Raw genomic sequence first — 15,695 nt, forward strand, 5'->3', positions numbered from 1 at the left:
AATTAGTTACGCTACGCGGACCGAGAAGAAGCCTCAAAATAAGAGTCCCACATTCTGACTGAATCGTACCGCAAGGTATGTGCAAAACAGGACATGTTCATGAGAAATGGCACGTTTAAGAGGAATCTAAATAATGCAGCAGTCCAGAACACATTGCCAAAGTAAAAAATGAACATACGGTTCCTAGAGTCACGAATTTTAATAACTACTTGCCATTGCGCCTTTCACACCAGAGAGTATTCGGGAGATAGTGGGTTCGAACCCCATTGTCGGTAGCCCTGAAGATGGTTTTCCGTGGTTTCCCATTTTCACACCAGGCAAATGTCTTAATTAAGGCCATGGCTGATTCCTTCCCACTCCCAGCCCTTTCCTGTCCCATCGTCGCCATAAGACCTATCTGTGTCGCTGCGACGTAAAGCAACTTGCAAAAAAAAAAAAAAAAAAAAAAAAAAAAACCTCGATATCTCGCGCCATTGCCATTTTACCAGCTGCTGAACGTAGCCCATCAGAACGCTTCGAGGCCGAATTGAAATTGGCTTTACAAGGCGGTGTTGCTAAATCTGCATGTGGATTGGTCGGCATTCATAGCCTATGTATGCCGAGAAATGAGTATCAAACACTAACACACCGTGGCTTTCAGCCATTGCCACCGTAGCGAGCTTGCTATGGGCCGAGCCTATCAGGAGCTGGAGAAGTTCATTTCATTTTATTGGTGCTCTCAAGCCGATCATAAGCCAAGTGCATATTTAGCTACACCGCCTCGCAAAGCCCATCTGAAGTCGTCCGCGAAACGATCTAATTGGCTAACTTCAGCAGCGAAAAAGAGTTGTCGTGGAATGTTGTTGTTACTTATTCAAAATACGATTGCAGTTTGGCGGGGTTGCACTGGTGTTTGTTTAGCACAGTAGGCAGAAGTCAGTGGGGTGAGCAATGGGAACATCAAGGATCGAATAGAGTCAGCACAAGAATTTTGGATTGCCAACAGGGTGGTCAGATCTTAGGGAAGGATCTGTTAATGCTACAAATGCAATAACAATATGGAGAATTCGACCAGTTCACATTGTTTCCGACCACTTTTTATATAAAAGCTACTCGAACGGTTTCGCTGAAAATTTCACAATTTGTTCTTATTACTCTTGAGAGGGTTTAGGCTGTGGTTTGAACGAAATCTGATACGTAGTTCGGTCTAGGGTGTGAGAAGAGGTGAAAGAATAATAGGGGAAGGCGAACAAACCGCAAAACAAGTCTGATGAGCAGGTTGCCTAACCAACAGTATGTGAAGATTATTCTTATGTTCCATGTAATGGCATGAGGGATAAAGAAAGAAAATGCCGAAAATGAGAGAGATTACGAGTGAATGTGTATATATCCCAGTACAGCTCTCAACCAAACTTGATACTTTTAAAAATAAAGCATACTTTGTCCTAGTAGCAACCCTATAGGCTAATTAAAGATGTTAAAAAAAATAGTTATATCTGGAAAAATGTATATAGCGGCAAAAGCAGAAGCTTTTCTAGTCCCCCTAAGGGAAGGGGGTGAACTTAACAAATCTGAAAATGTACTATATTAGCGGAGAATAAAAAATACTTCGGCTAGCTGAGATCAACTGTGACTCTCTTGATGCCGTTTAAGTCGAAGTACATTTCCAATTAGTGTGAGGATAAGAAGAGGTGAAAAGGAGTTCCAAAATGACCGAGATTATGGATATACGTGTGTATGTTCCAGCATGGCTCTCAACCAAACATGATACACATATTACTTACTGTTTTGGAAAGAAAACTGTGGGGTAAGACACCACTACGGTTGGGGTGGAAAGGGGGTGAAATATTAAAATAATAGAAACTACCAATGTTAAAGGTGAAAACGATGTATGTTAATAAATATATTTTTCCTTTTGCTTTTAAATAAGAATTTTATAAACATCTGAAGCAGTTGAATTAATAAACGTGGACGAAGCCTCACGCACCTGCTAGCAATATCTAAAATTGGACTTATCCACCGAAAATTGTAATTTGATCTGCACACCGTTCTCCAATTCTTCCTCCTTTCCCTCTTAATTCCACTGCTAGTATTTTCCTATGTGGTTTGGCGAAGAAACTTTTCGTAGAATTCTGCTGGTGTTTTTTATTCAAAATGCTATTTTAGATGGGCTAGGTGTCAGTAGTATTTTTTGTCGCATTAGGCAGAAGCCATTGGGGTGAGCAATACACATATTAAGGATCGAACAGAGTAATTTCAAGAGTTTTGTATTACCAAAAGGACAGTATTGTTCTTAGGGAATGATCTGTGATTGCTAAAAATGCAGTAACAGTGCAGAGAATTCAGAACAGAATGTGTATTGATCATTCAAGGAAAGGGGACGTAGATCACCAAGGACTGACCGACTGACTAATTGTCAGACATAGATTTAGTACACTACTGTACCTGGTGACAGTGCTGAATGGCAGAGCACTGAACGTACACAACTAGTCCTTTCTGGTATAGTTGAGTGCAATATAATTTTCAACACACAATAAATTATTTTATTTTATAAGAAAACATTGTATTTCTGCTTGTATGTTTCGAATTTTTGGCGATTTCGTTCTTATCCCGGATATGGTATGTACTGACAAATTCCACCGTCGGTTACACTTTTGTTTGTTTATGGAGGTAACACGCTAAATATACAGGAGTTATTAGTATATAAGTTAGTATCTGAAGGTAAATTTAACTGGAAAGGAAATGGGCTACAAAGTATTACAATGAGTTCTCTCACCGATTGGCCGAAGGAGCGCCCAGCTTATCTGCCACCCGTTGACTCATCACTTCCCGTTACACAGCGCAGTGCCAGCACGAGAATGGCCGCACTTCGCAGTTCAGGCCCGTGCTTAGAATCTGTATTAAGTATTAATCTGTTGAACTGTTACTTCAGGATATAATTCTCATAATTCATCCGTACGTGTACACTATAGAGGAAAGGGTTCGATAACTATGTGAAAACAGAGTTTTGCAGGGGAGTCGCTAGGCGATTTTTAACACAATTTGTAGGTGTATGCCCTCCATATAGAGAGAGCGTGTGAAAACTCGTAAACAATTGAGAAATCGGGATTAGTGGCTCAGACGGTTGAAGCGCTAGCCTTCTGACCCCAACTTGGTAGGGTCGATACTTGCTCAGTCCGCTGATAGCCTATTTGAAGGTGCTCCAATATGTCAGCCTCGTGTCGGTAGATTTACTTGCACATAAATGAAACCCTGCGGGACAAAATTCCGGCATTTCGGCGTCTCCGAAAACTTAAAAACATTATTATAATACATTTGTAATAATACAAACTGAGAGGAACAGGTTCTTTACTCGATAAGAAGCGAAGTGTTAAATAACCTAACGAGGAAAACGTAAAATAAATCGCAGAAATATTAGAACATACGCCTACTAAATCCCTAAGACGACTTGAGAAAGAAGCCGGGGTTTTGAAGAGCTCAGCATGGCAGGCTATGAAAATGTTAAAATTAAAACCATAAGACAACATTTCCAACATCACCTGTCATAAAGTATGAGTTTATTTTCTTAATTCTTCATTACTAGTTTCCTTAATTCTTATTTTCTTAATTTTAATTGTTATTTCATATCATGTACCGATAAACTGAGAGAAGTGCTGTACTCGTTGCTATGCCGCGGAGCGGGGAGTGATGAGCCAACGGGAGGTAGATAAGCTGGGCGCGCCTGCCGGCCAACCGATGAGAGAAACTCTTTGTAATGCCTGTATAGAGTCAGAAACTCAACATCGGTGAATATTTCGAAAAAAGTACAAAAGTAGTAAAAAATGTTTTGTACATTTTGCAGCTTATTTCCTGAAAGGACTATAAAAACACATACCCTATTTTTGTACGTTTGGAAAACAGTCCCTGTCACTTTTTACCCTGAAATGTAAAAATAAAATTTTAAAAATTGTAATAATTTCTTATATGACTAAACTGAGTCTCTTTGGCTGTATAGTTAGCATAACGAACTTCGTTTCTAATTTTGGCCAGGATCGACTCCGCGTCTCGTTTGCTTCTATGGCTTTGAGACTAGGTGTTTGTGCTTTTCTCATACACGCATATACACGACACTGCCATCTACCACATAAACATGCTTTCCTCGACGTGGGAGCTGGGCGTACAACAGTCATGTCCACGTGGAGAACAGATCCTACAGATGATTACGCCAGGGTTGGATATAAGCGGAGTAAGAAGATTTGGCCTCATCCGGTGTATGTATGCATGTTGGGTATTCAGCCCGAATGCTGGTTGGATCTTCAACAGGTTCACCCTTAACTGTCATAAATAGCCTAGGTGTCACTGAAGAGGCGTACTAGAGAAATGAGGAGTGAGGTAGTTTCACGTTGCTTTCCTCACTGAGCCAGACGTTGATATTGCACATCAGTCTGCCAAGCCCACTGAAATGCGTGCACCAACTGATCCTATGAGCGACATTTTCACACCATTTATAGCAGGGACTGGCTGCATAAGGAATGGCATTACTAGCGTCACTCATACCTCAGCCACTTTCATATTGTCAAAGCCAAGAATAAGAGTGAGACAGATCAATGAAAGTAAACATTTTATTCTAGCCCGTACCAGAAGACATAGCGCACTGTAAACACTACATCCTGCCAGCAAAGTCATGGCCTCATCCTATTACATTTAAATATCTTACGACTGCAAATGACTGTCGTCTCCAAGGAGATATTTGTGGGACAGATAATGCATACATAATATGGCAGCTCCAGCTACTCCATGAATAATAAAGTTGAAGTTGTTATGTTTCACTAATAAATTTAACGATTTTCAAATACTGGAAATTTTTAAGCACATGAGTTTCTATGTGCCTACCGCACATTTGAGAACCTCCGAATAACATAAAACTGAGCCTGGCCTCAGAAAGCCAGAGAACTACAGTCCGAACCACTCAGCCCGGCCCTTATATTATGACAATAAGCGATCTTCTTCGTAGTGAAGGCGGTGTGATACTTTCGTACTGTTCTCGAGTTGTTTGGAGTCGAAGTCAGTTCCATTACCACCAGATGTAGCCAATGGCAACATCGACCCAGCCATTCTCCTTCTCACTCTCAGCCTGCTGCTATTGTGCTCTACATTGTCTTGCTCCTGACACACCCTGCCTAAAAGTTGACTTATCTTTAGATTTGCATAAACCCCAGGAAGCCTTCAGTAGGGGACTATTGCTTATTTGCAATAAAGACAAACAAAACCTTAACACACACGCACCTGATTTAGTGTGTATAAACCGATTCTCATCTGCGTAAAGGAACTTTACATCATTTCGATTCTAATAAGGATAATAGTGCTTTTATTGCGTCCTAAGACAACTGTCATCACTAGACCTTGGATTTGTATCCAGTAGTAGGTTAAAATTCAGACTAATTTGGTTAGTAGGAAGTGTCTTCCAGCTCGCTCTTTTATAATATAATGAGAGTAACATAGATTCTAAGGGTTCTGATAGGCCTACCCCTAATGTTTATGCAAATCACATACCATAACTGTTCTGCAGGAGAGACTGTACTTGTTACCCGCTTCAGTAAGTTCGCATTCTAACCTGTTACCTACTGCCTAAAACTCCGAACTCTAATCAACACCACAATTCCTTCCCTCAATTATTTAATTTATAATTTTGTAAGTATGGTATATGATTCATGCAAAATTCCAAGCACTTTGCCCCATATCTCAGCTTACACTCAGAATTTCGAAATTGTATAATAATAATAATAATAATAATAATAATAATAATAATAATAATAATAATAATAATAATAATAATAATAATAATAATAATAATAATAATGTTATTAGCTTTACGTCCAACTAACTACTGTTACAGTACTTCAAAAATGCACCAACCCCACAGTTTTAAAGGTACGGCAGTGAAAGTTTGTACCATGCTTTACAAGAAATTAACACATTCTCGATTAAGTCCCGGGAATATATATTTATATCTATTATGTTTTTAATTTTTATTTTTTTTCAAAAAATTATATATGGACCTTTGTCTAAGAAACTATGCAAGAGATTTCTACGAATTTTTCTGTGTTTAATATTTCTGCGTATAGTGAGCTTCTCTCATGAGGTTTTTTTAATATATAAAAACAGGAGAATTTTAATACTTTTTTATTTATAATTTTGTAAGTATGGTATAAAATTCATGAAAAATTCCAAGCACTTTGCCCCATATCTCAGCTTACACTCAGAATTTCTAAATTTAATAATAATAATAATAATAATAATAATAATAATAATAATAATAATAATAATAATGTTATTGGCTTTACGTTCCACTAACTACTGTTACGGTTTTCGGAGACGCAGAGGTGCCGGAATTTAGTCCCGCAGGAGTTCTTTTTACCTGCCAGTAAATCTACTGCCACGAGGCTGACGTATTTGGAAAACTTTAAATACCACCGGACTCAGCCAGGACCGAACCTGCCAAGTTGGCGTCAGTAGGTCAGCGTCTCAACCGTATGAGCCACTCAGCCCGGCATTTCAAAATTTACTCTTGAGAAAACATTTCCTAGGTTTATGGAAATAAACGTACAGAATTTCGTAATTCTACTCTTAATATAATCTGAGGAAAAGGTACATAAACCTTTAAAAACATAATTTTCAGGAAATGCAATTTGAAGTTGAACCTACGGTTGTTTCTTATATCGCCTCTTCATTAGGCTCCCGATTTGTATTGAAGGTCCTCATTCGCTTCAAGGCTTCTCTTCTGGTTTCTGGTTTTGTGTCTTCTTTCCTTTACCAGATCTTCAACTGACTTTTCGGCTGCAGAGAGGCGCTGTAAATATATTTTTCTCAACATGTCTTGAGTGAAAATTCCTACCATAAAGCCCATTAACCCTAACACCTTCATCATCCCTACGTTACCATCATTAAATACAAGAACTACACCATAAGTTGGAATTCTGACAACTGTAGCGGATGGAACTGTGGTTTTAGGGCATTGTTTCCATATGAGTGAATTTAGAGACTAATTTGGATTCTGGGATTGCCATGAACACAATTTTTGAGAAGTTCAGGATCGGCCAGAGTCCTTTAAGTGGGTTTGACGTCATCTAAGATACAGTTTGGTGTGAGAATGGGAAACCACGGAAATTCATATTCATGACCGGCGACAATGGGGTTCGAATCCACTATCTTCCGAATGAAAATTGATAGCTAGATGATCGAATCCGCACAACCATTTTTTCTATAAGAAGAATAAGAATGACCTGTTTTTATACAGTCTGTTGGGTAGAAGTAGCCATTCTAATATTCATCCATTTATTCATTCAGCGAGTCAGTCATTCTTGTGAAACACGACTGATTTAGTGGTCATCTAATAGAGTCCTTCGAAAGTCTTAGCTTAAAGTTTGGTTTTAGAGGCCATAAACAGAACATATCCGTCTAATTTATGAGAACAAAGGATACAATTGTTCATGGATATTTCCTCAGTTCCTACTCATAATTACAGGCGTAGGGGCAGTTAATGTACGCATGAAGCCTTTAATTATGACGAATTTTTTCTCGGAGTACAATAAAGAGTCATTCTCTTTGTTCTACCCTTGTATATCACGTGCAGGAAAATTTAGTGAATAACATATTAACTAACATAACATGAAAAATGAAAATCCACAGCCTATTTCCAGTCATTTGACCGGGCCAGGGATGGAAAGAATGAAGCCCATATCTAGGGGCGAGGATAGCAAATGTGCCGGCTGCCGAAGCCTGTCGCACTCTTCTGGGGCAATGGTAAATGACTGATAGATGAAATTAAATGTGAATGGAGAGTGTTGCTGTAATGAAAGATGACAGGGAAAACCGGAGTAAACGGAGAAAACCCTGTCCCGCCTCCGCTTTTTCCAGCACAAATCTCACATGGAGTGACCGGAATTTGAACCACGGTATCCAGCGTTGAGAGGCCGGCGCGGTGCCGCCTGAGCCACGGAGGCTTTTAACTAACATGACTAACATAAATTATACACATGAAACTGAAACTCAATTTGACATTTATACTAAAATTTAAGCTTACTAAGCAAAGAAGTAGCCCTCAAATATTGTATGGCTAACGTATCATTAGCTATTAGTGAAGTTATGCACGGATTTAAGAGGATTATCTTTGTTTTCATTGTGCCAGTTACATTCTATCCGAGTGACTCCACTCTGATAATTTTGAATAGCGAAATGTGGAGCCTGTATTCTGAATTACACCTTGAGTTTGATCGTCACTGAATCCAACCTTTATAAGGTTATTTCGCACCCCAATCACCGGTTAATTTTATACACAGATTCTACTATTTCACACTCTCACATACATGAACAATCAAAAGAGAAACACATGTTTAGCAATAATGAATAAATAATGTATCCTCTCTTGTCAGAGAAACCGTTCTTAGCTAGACAGGAACTATAGAACAAAAATTACAAAGTCACTTCTTTTGAAAAAGTACTTCTACATAGCTTTTTTAGTAGTTTAATTGAACTTAATTTACGGTGGTACCAGGTGGAACCTCTTCACATTTGCTTCTAATTATTTCTCTCCCTTTCCTATTGGCATCATCATGGATATATTGTGCCTATTTATCTTTCCCTGTATCATGGTAGCCGAATCGTGGGAATCAAACCACTACCACTGGTTCAGCGCCTGACGATCTTTCTCCACTCAAGCCCACGTTAATTATTTACATTTCTTGCGTTTTATGATAATTTTCATCGGGCTGACCATGTGGCCAAAATAGGCTGCTTGGAGCTTTTTGTGAGTGTTCGTGTTTCCCACTACGACGGAAAGCCTCTTCGTTACTAACGTGGTCTACGCTCTTAATCTTCAACTTTCTATCATATATCAGCCGATGGTCAGTTCATTATCGAAGCCTTCAGGGTCCATCATTCGACACCATAAAATAGCACCAGTAACACTTTACCACACATCAACGAGTTTTTCCGATTGTAAATCACGTTTGCACACCAGATGTTTTAGTTCCAGAAGTGTATAAGGGAGCAGTAAAATGAAAACTAAACACCCGCTACAACGTGACCATGGAATGGTTTTATTCAAAAGTAATTACCAAAAGCCTTTATACATTTATCCCACTGGCAGAAGAGACGACCAATTCCAGTTTCGTAGCAATAGATAGGTCGTTGACGGATCAACAAACGCACCCACTCTTGCACTTCCTCGACCGAATGAAACCGACATCCACGAATGTCTTTCCTCCGGTCAGCAAGAATGTGAAAATCCCAAGATGAAAATCCGGGATGTATGGAGGATGCTGAAGTGTTCCCCAACCAAATCGCTGAAGCCAGATTGGAAGTACGCGGGAAGTTTTGTGCATCCTTCCCACAATCTCCTATGCCACTCGTGCACACTCAGCCACCAGACAATGGGCCACACTTCTCTACTCTTCATTGCTTTCAGCCATTTCTACACCTGGACGAACGAATCAACAAAGACATACCCAACAACTGCGTGAACCTGTTACAATTCTCCTACCACAGCGATCGCAGTATCGATACGTCACAACAGTGTTGCTACCTTTCGAGCGGATTGTGTGTTATGGCGGGTTTTCGGTTTTCACTTGACTGCCCCTTATACAAGGTATCTGAATGTTTGGATGCAGTATAATTATTTTCGACCACTTATCCGTCTGTAAGCAGCCTGCTGGTAGAGTGTGATTACTGTCACATGACACGAAACCTTAGTTGCGCACTAAGTTGCTTTTGCATGCGGGTGAGTACATGTACTGCAGCGTGAGTGAGAGAGGAGGAACGTTCACTTCACCGGTTGCTACGGGAGTGTTCATGTCGGCTCTTTGTAATTGAATGCCTTTGTCCGTGTTTTTCATTCTGCTGTCAGCAGGGCATCTGGCAACTACGTTCATGTGGCAAGGCTTCATTTCGCTCCGAGTGGCTCAACAGTAGTTACCCTCCCCACTACTTCCTTCCCCTCCTTTCCCGTCTAAGCTCGGGGCTTCGCACAGGTTTGTACCATCATTTAGTTATCGTTGTCTAATTACTTCACCGCCTCCGAACTGTAACGGTTACCACTATTAGCTACCGTCCTCGATTGCCCGGGTTCAATTCCCGGTACTACCTGAAAACTTTGGAAGGAAGGCTGTTATGTGGTTAAAATTGTACATGCATTTCATCACCATTGGCGGTGTACCTGAAAAGAAATGCACAACCTCGGGGCGAGGACACGGTATAAGGGTAGCGTGCCTGCCTCTTACCTGGAGGCCCGGGGTTCGATTTATGGCCAGATCAGGGATTTTTACCAGCATCTGAGGGCGGGATCGAGGACCACACAGACTACGTGATTACAATTAAGGAGCTACCTGACGGTGAAATAGCGGCCACGGTCTAGGAAGCCAAGAATAACGGCCAAGAGGATCCGTTGTGTGACTACCGACACCTCGTAATCTGTAGGCCTTCGGGCTGAGCAGAGGTCGCTTGGTAGGCCATGGCCCTTCGGGACTGTTGCGCCATGGGATGTGGTTTGGTTTGGTAATCAATGGATAACGTAGGTAATTGTTATATATGACCTTGGCATCCCTTGAAATAACGAAACATTATAGGCTACAACTAGTTTATTGGAAATTTCTCCTGTCTGTCAGGGAATACGGTTAATTTAATGATCGTAGGAATCATATCGTGAAACCTTGAACATTGGATGTACGAGCCTAACTCAATCATCGTATAATAATAAGATAGGAATGTTAGTTGTTATAGCCCAATTCCTTATAATATCCTGGATATGATTTCCTGTACTGATAAACAGATTTTTTCTGTAGAATGTTTCTTATTCATAAGTGAATAAGATATTAGTTCCATACAACTTAACACCCGTCTTCCATTTACAGATACCAAAGTAAAATCTTTCAAATCTCACGTAAATGCTCGTTCATGCAGACAAGAGGAAGAACCGCAGTGGTTAGAAAACAAATTCTTGTAAAGATCTCTGGATTTCGCTGGTGAAGTTACCCACAGTTTGTGTAAACGGAAAGTCGATACTGACATGGAAGTTACACAGGTGGCAACTACTTACATTTTGGCAGCTTAACTATAGTGACATTTATTATTATTATTATTATTATTATTATTATTATTATTATTATTATTATTATTATTATTATTATTATTATTATTACTATTACTATTATTATTAATACTGCATGAAATTTGTTTTCAATTTTGACATCAAGTATCGTATTTCCCTCCACGACGAATGAAGATAATTTAATTGTCGTACGATTCATTGAGTGCAACGCCGAACATGAGAGGAACGAGTCGTAATAGTATGCATCTCACAGACCAACTATTATATTGGAAACAGATCAAGAAGGATATACAGTATATATGGTTGGTTAATTTCTTTAAATATTCATGACTATCATGTACGGCTTCTACAAGGCTCTGATGCTGAAATCTTTGCCGATGTAGGTTGGTACATAAAGTGTTTGTCGTTCTCTGTAGACATTCTCCGCAACGTCTAGTTAAAATGAATAACATGGAAGTTTGTGGCTTAATTTACAGTGTTATGATTATTCCCGAAAGCATCACTGCTTCATTTGTCTTTTTCTAATTACGAAGCCTTACACGATATTGTCGATTGTAGCTCATAAACCAATTCTTCTACTAGAAAGGGGTAGAAAAGGATCTGTCAAGCAAATGATCCATCCATAAATTACGAGCGTTGAGAAATCCATGAATGTAGGTCATGAAATCGAAATACCAGCAACTTCGGATGTGAAGCTTCAATAGAACTAGAACGTTTTTTTACAGAAAACACATACGATCTAATTTAAATATCATCCAGCAAACGCAGCCACCCTCATACTCAGTTCAGCATAGCGGTCTAAACCAACGTTCGATTACAAGCCCTGCCATAATTAAAGAAAAATCAGGATCTGGAATTGTGTACACGCTAGTGAGAGGCTATGCAGGTTAAAACTTCACCGTCGTCTGGATACTAGTGGTTAATATGTTGTAGGGACTACAAGTTTAAATTGTTTCTTAAACCACGGAGCGGCTCTCAACTCCGTTATCATAGGTGGTAAATTAATTGATTTTAATCTACATAAAATGTACACTATGGAGTAGACATTGCAATAACCCAGTTCATGAGGCTACAAATACCGGCGCGTGCCCGGACACGGGATATTGATCAGACATGCGTTTGAATAGGCTTGTGATCGGATGAGAATATCGAGTAAACATTTAGTAGTAGTAGTATTAAAATAATAATAATAATAGTAATTTTAATTATCATCATCATCATCATCATCACCTTCATATAACGCATTTAACGTAACTTATACCACCATTAACTTTGAGAGACACAGGAGAGGAAATTTCCATTAAAAAGCACTTCAACATTCCACTAAATATATGCACAAGGACTTCTCACATTTAAGAATGTTTAAATTCCGATCTGCTGTACTACGATTTTCATAATTATTTAATCTTCAGGACGCGAACAATATAATTTAACGTAGTTTTAAGTCACATGGGTTACGAAAGATTACCTGAGAGAGTAATAAATTCAGAAAATCAACGAAGCAAGCGTTATAATATGTGGTTATTGACTTCCGATATGATGTGTGTAAACATAACGGCGATGTAATTTGCCTTCTCATTTTTCCGAATGATATTACCTTACACGAAGCAGGGCTTACACAAAGTACTATGCATCATCTTGAAAGGTATTCGCCGTGACGTGAAAACGTCAGGCAACCATTTCAACACTACTGTGTAGCAGGGCTCCATACCTTACCTCTGTCTCATACGCAGTAAGCTGAGCTCTGGAACACTCGCGCGCATCCGCGAAAAGTCTATGTATATTATAGAGGAAATAATGACGTGACCTTCTGAAGCAATTCACCCTTCTGCATATATGAATGAGGGGTTTGAAGTACACTTTGAATAGGTCACAAATGAATGAATAAAGAGTTATATTCGAGCGAAGTGATTGAGGAAACCGGAGATCATTTAAGGGAACGAAACTTGCACTGGCTCACTTTGTCCAGCACAAAATAATATTTCATGGAATTCGAACACGTAATGTAGGAGTAAAGAGAAATACCTAACATAATCAGCCTCGGAGGTGGTATGTAGAAATATTAATAAAACATCACTTGGCCAGCGTCATTTTTATTAACTGATGATGGTTTGTCAGATGCCAGAATGTCCGAATTTCATTCCTTATGAGTACAAAAATATAAAAGTAAGAACTTAAATTTCATATTACAACAACAGCTTAATTCTACGTTTGTAGATCCGTTTAGTTCATTGAATTGAAATACTAGCTGTGTAAATTTGAATTCATAAAATTTCCCATGTCAACCATCCTTGAAAAGAGTTTAATGGTTCCCGCGTTCCATCCATTTGGACTCCAGTAAAATTCTAGGATGAGCTTTCTAATTCATTCTTACTACCTTCCAACACCTAGATAATTTGATACTGACATTAGATGACATACCACGCAAAAATCCGTGTGTACACACATATAGTAATAATAATAATAATAATAATAATAATAATAATAATAATAATAATAACGAAAATGAAATGCCACCGAGAAATTGCACAAACAGTAATTTCAACTTTTCACCGGTTCAGATTACAAATTTCCAATACAGCTCTGAAAAAGTGCTCAAAATTTGAAGAAAACGAACTTTACTTCGCTGGCACCACCGCATCATCCCGGTTAAACTGTTTGTCACAAAAGACATTACATAACATTACTCCTTAAAATAGTCGCTAATTTTTACATAGGGACTCCATCCTCACCAAACATCCAGAAGAGCTAGAAGGAGTACATCTCAGTGTACACCGACTTTCCATCGCATATCAATCCACAGTCTTAACGTCTATGAAGTCATCGTCCTCTCCATGTTCCCGGCAATATAAGAAAGTGTTTGTTTGTATAGAAGGACAGTATCAAGTACGAGACTGCGTATTCTTGCAAAAACAAGTCCTCCGATACACCCCTTACGTTATCCAAAAATTCATTTAATTGAGCATGTAACTTCTAAACCGGAAAAATAACTTTTATTCCTTGACACCATTTACTTATTTGCTTTAACCTGGCACTGAAAGCAACTTGGGAGCAGTTCCTGAATAAAGTGCTATCAAATATCAATAGGCCTACGTCTCCGATTTGGTACAAAGAACCAAGCTTCAGATTTCGTTTTTGTATCATATAACACTCAAATCTGTTAAGGATTTGAGTTATCAGTTGGTTTCCAAAAGGGGTACAATTAAATCCTGAAAGCAGCTTGATCGCTAAATAAAATATTATACCGGGCGAGTTGGCCGTGCGCGTAGAGGCGCGCAGCTGTGAGCTTGCATCCGGGAGATAGTAGGTTCGAATCCCACTATCGGCAGCCCTGAAGATGGTTTTCCGTGGTTTCCTATTTTCACACCAGGCAAATGCTGGGGCTGTACCTTAATTAAGGCCACGGCCGCTTCCTTCCAACTCCTAGGCCTTTCCTATCTCATCGTCGGCATAAGACATATCTCTGTCGGTGCGACGTAAAGCCCCTAGCAAAAAAAAGTATTATAAGTCTTAAGTAATTATTCTGAAGTAGGTGAAGTATTGTGACCATTATTTATTTTTACCGTTATATTTTAGCGTTTAATGGTAACGTTTCACGGTAGATTAAAGAAAATTCATGATGTTAATTAAATAAAAAATATTTTGTGATCAATGCTGGATTGTTGTAGCTTTTATAAGGCATACACTCCCATGGGAGTACAGTAGGTGGATGCCATCTGCTGTGTGTAGAAAGCTGCTTATTACTGTGGTGGAGGATAGTGTTTTGTGTGGTGTGTGACTTGCAGGAGTGTTGGGTATGGTACAAATAACAGGCCCCGAGCCAAAAGAATCCCTGCACCAGCACTTGGCCGGAAATCGAACTCGGCGCTTTAAGGCCCATTAAGGTAGCCTTGGATAACATGTCTCCCCTTCTGTACTTACTGAATCTCTTCATATTTGTGCTTGTATCCAGGTCAATCTGTGCTACATTCACTGAAGAAATGAAACGGCGCATGGCTTTCAGAGCCGAGGACATGTTCGGCACGCCAGGTGTAGGTTGTTTGATTTCACGCCCGTAGGCGACCTTTGCGTCGTGATGAGGATTAAATAATGATGAAAATTGCACATACATCCAGCCCCATGCCAGCAGAATTAACCAATGATGTTTAAAATTCCCGACTCTGTCGAGAATAGAACCAAGGACCCCTTTAACCAAAGGCCGGCACGCTATCCGTTTAGCCATGGAGCCGAACGCCACATACACTAATAGTCATGCTTTGATAATTTATTTTATACGATAAGCATACAAAGTTTATTATATCGTTCGAAAACTGAATGTCCACGAAGAGAAAACAATTTCACAATGTAAACTAATATAGCGCACTAGGCCAAGAATTAGTCTACACTTGCTCATCAATTCGTTTTGCCTGTTAAACAAAGCTCTATGATTTTGAATGTAGGAAGTTGTCCGGCTCATTGCTTGAATGATCAGTATAGCGGGTCTTCGGTTTAGAGGGTCTTGATTCGACTTCTGTCGGGATTAAATATTTTAATCACGTCCAATTAATTCCTCTGATTCGGGGAGTGGATATTGGTGATCGTCTTTATGCAGTCCTATTCATTACACCCAACACTTAAAACTACCAACGTTTTG

At 39.4% G+C, this 15,695-nt stretch overlaps 1 protein-coding gene across 1 annotated transcript in view; it reads left to right on the forward strand.

Annotated features, from left to right (window-relative positions):
* LOC136862579 (protein O-mannosyl-transferase Tmtc2) overlaps positions 1 to 15,695 on the forward strand; it is a 671,534-nt gene that overhangs the window by 417,218 nt on the left and 238,621 nt on the right. The window lies entirely within an intron of this gene.

Source organism: Anabrus simplex, chromosome 1 (genome assembly GCF_040414725.1).
Source record: "Anabrus simplex isolate iqAnaSimp1 chromosome 1, ASM4041472v1, whole genome shotgun sequence".
Lineage (NCBI taxonomy): Eukaryota > Metazoa > Arthropoda > Insecta > Orthoptera > Tettigoniidae > Anabrus > Anabrus simplex.